The sequence below is a fragment of the Coregonus lavaretus genome, assembly GCF_964263955.1.
Source record: "Coregonus lavaretus genome assembly, chromosome: 37".
In the NCBI taxonomy this organism is placed as follows: domain Eukaryota; kingdom Metazoa; phylum Chordata; class Actinopteri; order Salmoniformes; family Salmonidae; genus Coregonus; species Coregonus lavaretus.
The window spans coordinates 16,887,879-16,893,997 of record NC_140024.1 but is presented as its reverse complement, the minus strand read 5'-3'; positions in this window follow the sequence as shown (position 1 = coordinate 16,893,997).

The window sequence follows — 6,119 nt, the reverse complement described above, 5'->3', positions numbered from 1 at the left end:
TTGAGAAACTTTTGTTATTGACCAAATACTTATTTTCCACCATAATTTTCAAATAAATTCATAGAAAATCCTACAATGTGATTTTCTGGATTTTTCTTTCTCATTTTGTCTGTCATAGTTGATGTGTACCTATGATGAAAATTACAGGCCTCTCTCATCTTTTTAAGTGGGAGAACTTGCACAATTGGTGGCTGACTAAATACTTATTTTCCCCACTGTATCTCTCTCCCGCTCTCTTCTCCAAACCTTTCCCCTCTCTCTCCTTCTCCTCTTTCTGTACAATCTCTCTCTCTCTCTCTCTCTCTCTCTCTCTCTCTCTCTCTCTCTCTCTCTCTCTCTCTCTCTCTCTCTCTCTCTCTCTGTCTCTCTCCCTCTCTCTCTCTCTCTCTCTCTCTCTCTCTCTCTCTCTCTCTCTCCTTCTCCTCTTTCTGTACAATATCTCTCTCTGTCTCTTCTTTTCTTCCTGTACAAAATCTCTCTCTGTCTCTCTGTCTCTCTCTCGCTGTCTCTCTCTCTCTGTCATTCTTTAAATAGCCTGTGGTAGTTTGTAGCAGATGGGCACATAGTGTATTTATTATTGTAGGGTAATATTGAAGACCTGGAGTCACAGCACATAATGAGAGCACACTGTGAGAGCTGGGCAGTGTGCGTCATCACCACCACCTATCCACAAGGCTGTATTATCCTCAATACTGTCTGCTATAGTATCTGTATCAGTCCTCCTGGACCGTATCCAAACGATTAGAGCAAATAGAGGATTTATGGAGAGACGGACGCAAAGCATGGTTGGTGTCAACCCTACAGTGCAGAGTAGTTACAGTACTGTTGAGTGACAAGATAATTTATGACATAAAAATGGTTGATAGTTCTATTCACCCACTTGTGTTAGCTATTACAGTAGGCTTCCATTGCTATTCTAGGTAGCTCTCTTTAGCATATTCTCCCAGTGGGGGGTGGTAAACGATTGTCACGAGAATTTATATCTCTAATTAATCAAACGTAATGCTCTGAATAATTCCCAGAGGGTGTAAATTCTCTGGTTTAATCATGAATTAAACAAAGGTCCGCAACCAGCAAGAATGATCTGTATTTTTAATCATGGAGAGCTCTGGCGCCAAAAAATACATACACAGCCTTTATACCCCCTGACACACAAAGGCACTTTGCTCCGCCCACCTTTAAACAGCTTCTCAGTCCCCTTCACCCTGGAATGCTTTCTCAGCAGTTTCTAACTCCTCCCCCTCTGTTAGTGGGTTGACACTACATTATAACTCTAACACCGTTCACACATTTATATTGTATTTGGGGTGAAATCCTTTAGTCATTATTCTTAAAATACAAATGAATCTATCAACGATCCAATCCCCCCCACCCACTGAACAGACCTCAATTTAAACCAGGTAGAAAGCAACAGGATCAAACCATTACCTTCTCCCGAAGGAGGTGTGAAAATCTTACATGGAATATTGCACAGTACTCTACATGGCAGAGGAGAGAGCAATGCGATTTATGTATCCTGTGGTGTTCAGTCGAGATCGCTGAGAAAAGTAAATATGATTGGCTGTCACCAGATCCCATGGTGATAATGGCCGCCACTTAAGCTTTGTTCACACTGCAGGCCTTAATGCAGGACTGTAATACATGCACTGACCGGCTGGCAAGTGTCTTCATTGACATTTTCAACCTCCCTGACCCAGTCTGTAATACCTATGTTTAAAGCAGACCACCATAGTCCTTGTGCCCGAGAATGCCAAGGTAACCTGTCTAAATGACTATCGCCCTGTAGCACTCACATCTGTAGCCATGAAATGCTTTGAAAGGCTGGTCATGGCTCACATCAACACCATCATCCAAGACACCCTGGACCCACTATAGATTGTACTCGACATTGACCTTTCCCACCTGGACAAAAGGAACACCTACGTGAGAATGCTGTTCATTGACTACAGCGCAGCATTCAACACCATAGTGCCCTCCAAGCTCATCACTAAGATAAGGACCCTGGTACTGAACACCTTCCTCTACAACTCGATCCTGGACTTCCTGACGGGCCGCCCCCAGGTGGTGAGGGTAGGCAACAACACATCCACCATGCTGACCCTCAACACTGGAGCCCTGCAGGGTGCGTGCTTAGTCCCCTCCTGTACTCCCTGTTCACCCACAACTGTGTGGCTGTGCACGACTCCAACAACATCATTAAGTACTGATCACCGACGATGATGATAGTGTGATGCCAGGACAACAACCTCTCCCTCAACGTCAGCAAGACAAAGGAGCTGATCGTGGATTACAGGAAACATGCCCTCATTCACATCGACGGGGCTGTAGTGGAGCGGGTCGAGAGCTTCAAGTTCCTCGTGACCACATCTCTAAAGACCTACGATGGTCCAAACACACCAACACAGTCGTGAAGAGGGTACGACAACGCCTCTTCCCCCTCAGGAGGCTGAAAAGATTTTACATGGGCCCTCAGATCCTCAAAATGTTATACAGATACACCATTGAGAGCATCATGACTGGTTGCATCACTACTTGGTATGGCAACTGCTTGGCATACGATTGCAAGGCGCTACAGAGGGTAGTGCGTACGGCCCAGTACATCACTGGGGCCGAGCTCCCTGCCATCCAGGACCTCTATACGAGGCGGTGTCAGAGGAAAGCACTAACAATTGTCAAAGACTCCAAATCATAGACTGTTCTCTCTGCTCCTGCATGGCAAGTGGTACCGGAGCGCCAAGTCTGGGACCAAAAGGCTCCTGAACAGCCATAATACTGCTGAACAGTTAATCAAATGGCTACCTGGACTATTTACACTGACTCTCTTGCACTGTCTCTATGCACACACTCACACATACTACACTGACACTCCAACACACACATATACACACACACTACATACGCTCACACACTCACAGGCATATGGACACCACACACACACTACATTCACTCACACACACACAAAACACATATACACACGCATATTGACGACACACACACACACACACACACATAGACAAATGTTCACATTCTTTCACGCTCTTCACATACACTGCTGCTACTGTGTTAATTATCTATCCTGATTGCCTAGTCACTTTTACCCCTAAATTACCAAAATTACCTCAACTACCTCGTACTCATGCACATTGACTTGTATATAGCCTCATTATGGTTAGTTTATTGTCTTACTACACTGAACAAAACGCAACATGCAACAATTTCAATGATTTTACTGAGTTGCAGTTCAAATAAGAAAATCAGTCAATTGAAATGAATTCATTAGGCCCTAATCTATGGATTTCACATGCCTGTGCAGGGGTACAGCCATAGGCCCACCCACTTGGGAGCCAGGCCCACCCACTGGGGAGACAGGTCCAGCCAATCAGAATGAGTTTTTCCCCACAAAAGGGCTTTATTACAGACAGACATACTCCTCAGTTTCATCAGCTGTCCGGGTGGATGGTCTCAGACGATCCCGCAGGTGAAGAAGCCGGATGTGGAGGTTCTGGGCTGGCTTGGTTACACGTGGTCTGCGGTTCAGAGGTTGGTTGGACGTACTGCCAAAGGTTATTTGTTAATGTAAAAATCTACATTTACCAATTTTTCTAATTGTATTTTTAAGGTTGTGCCTTCATATTTGGGGCGGGGTCGCGAGAAATCCGAAAAAAAAAAGAGGTCTCCTCAAGTTTGAACACCACTGCACTAGTGGATAGATGAAGAGTCAGATTGGCTGGTTCAAAACATAGCAGCATGGTGATTACCAACTGATTGCCAACTATGATTACCAACTGCCTTGTAAAACAGGTTGGAAGAACATGGCTGAAAGAGTGTGTGTGTGTGTGTGTTATTAGTGTGTGTGTGTGTTTGTGTGCTGTGGAGGAGATGAGCATGTAGTCACACACAACCTCTCGTTATCTCAGAGGGCGTACAGGGCACTAGCTGGTGAGCTCCATACAGCGCAGTGGCTTGCGAAAGTATTCACCCCCCTTGGCATTTTTCCTATTTTGTTGCCTTACAACCTGAAATTAAAATTGAATTTTGGGGGGCTTGTATCATTTGATTTACACAACATGCCTACCACGTTGAAGATGCAAAATATTTTTTTTGGTGAAACAAACAGGTTTCCCTCAAGAATTTCCCTGTATTTAGCGCCATCCAGCATTCCTTCAATTCTGACCAGTTTCCCAGTCCCTGCCGATGAAAAACATCCCCAGAGCATGATGCTGCTACCACCATGCTTCACTGTGGGGATGGTGTTCTCGGGGTGATGAGAGGTGTTGGGTTTGCGCCAGACATAGCGTTTTCCTTGATGGCCAAAAAGCTCAATTTTAGTCTCATCTGACCAGAGTACCTTCTTCCATATGTTTGGGGAGTCTCCCACATGCCTTTTGCCGAACACCGAACGTGTTTGCTTATTTTTTTCTTTAAGCAATGGCTTTTTTCTGCCCACTCTTCCGTAAAGCCCAGCTCTGTGGAGTGTACGGCTTAAAGTGGTACTATGGACAGAAAGTCCAATCTCCGCTGTGGAGCTTTGCTGCTCCTTCAGGGTTATCTTTGGTCTCTTTGTTGCCTTTCTGAATAATGCCCTCCTTGCCTGGTCCGTAAGTTTTGGTGGGCGGCCCTCTCTTGGCAGGTTTGTTGTTGTGCCATATTCTTTCCATTTTTTAATGATGTATTTAATGGTGCTCCGTGGGATGTTCAAAGTTTCTGATATTTTTTTATAACCCACCCCTGATCTGTACTTCTCCACAACTTTGTTCCTGACCTGTTTGGAGAGCTCCTTGGTCTTCATGGTGCCGCTTGCTTGGTGGTGCCCCTTGCTTAGTGGTGTTGCAGACTCTGGGGCCTTTCAGAACAGGTGTGTATATACTGAGATCATGTGACAGATCATGTGACACTAATTATGTGATTTCTGAAGGTAATTGGTTGCACCAGATCTTATTTAGGGGCTTCATAGCAAAGGGGGTGAATACATATGCATGCACCACTTTTCCGTTATTAATTTTTTATAAATTTCACTTCACCAATTTCGACTATTTTGTGTACGTCCATTACATGAAATCCAAATAAAAATCTATTTAAATTACAGGTTTTAATGCAACAAAATAGGAATAACGGCAAAGAGGATGAATACTTTTGCAAGGCACTGTATATGCTGTGTTAACTAGGAGTTGACGACTCCATTGCCCCGGGCTGCTTTGCTGTTGCCTGAATTCACTGTGTTCCCTTTTAATATGTCTCAGTGAACACACACAAAGTCTCTCCTTGTCCTTGAGGGAAAGTTAGCCTCTGGGATGAAGGAGCTGCTCTGTTTTTGAGCAGCGGAGCAAGAAAGCACTCCTTGGTATAAATGCTGACACAAACAAAAAGGCGCTTTGCTTTTGTGTCAGGTGGGGTGTTGGGGCTAGCAATGTAGCGATGAAGGCAGTTATAAATTGATATTCATAGAACGCAGAAATTGATATTCATAGGCAAGCTCAACACGAGCCAAGGGGTGCACTGATCTCAATGTTCATACAAAGTTTCATTTGGCAAGCCAAGCAGGCTTTGAGTACGCACATTCACATACTGTATACACACACAACTCAACGCATGTGCATTCACACATGCACGCATGCACATGCACACACACGCACACACACACGCACACAGATTCGTAAATACACAAAAACGCAACCCATCTCTCCCTCCTCAAGTCAGCACAATGCTGTGCATGATGTCTTCCTTTTACTGCCGGGACCGAGATGTACTGTGCCATCTGTCATCTGTCTAACCCTGTCTCTCCACGTAGGGTTCCTTTTGATGTACGCCGTGCGCTCTTTACCGACGATGTCTCTCTCCTGGGAACTGAACAACAAGTTTCCAGTCTGCATACAAAAGTGAAACCCATATCGATTGGTCATCTCTCTGTATGAACCAATAGGAAACACTCATCAGTCATACATTGTGCATTACAAACACAGAATGGGCCAAAGATAACCCTGAAGGAGCTGAAAAGCTCCACAGCGGAGATTGGAGTATCTGTCCATAGGACCACTTAAAGCCGTACACTCCACAGAGCTGGGCTTTACGGAAGAGTGGGCAGAAAAAAGCCATTGCCTAAAGGAAAAAATAAGCAAACA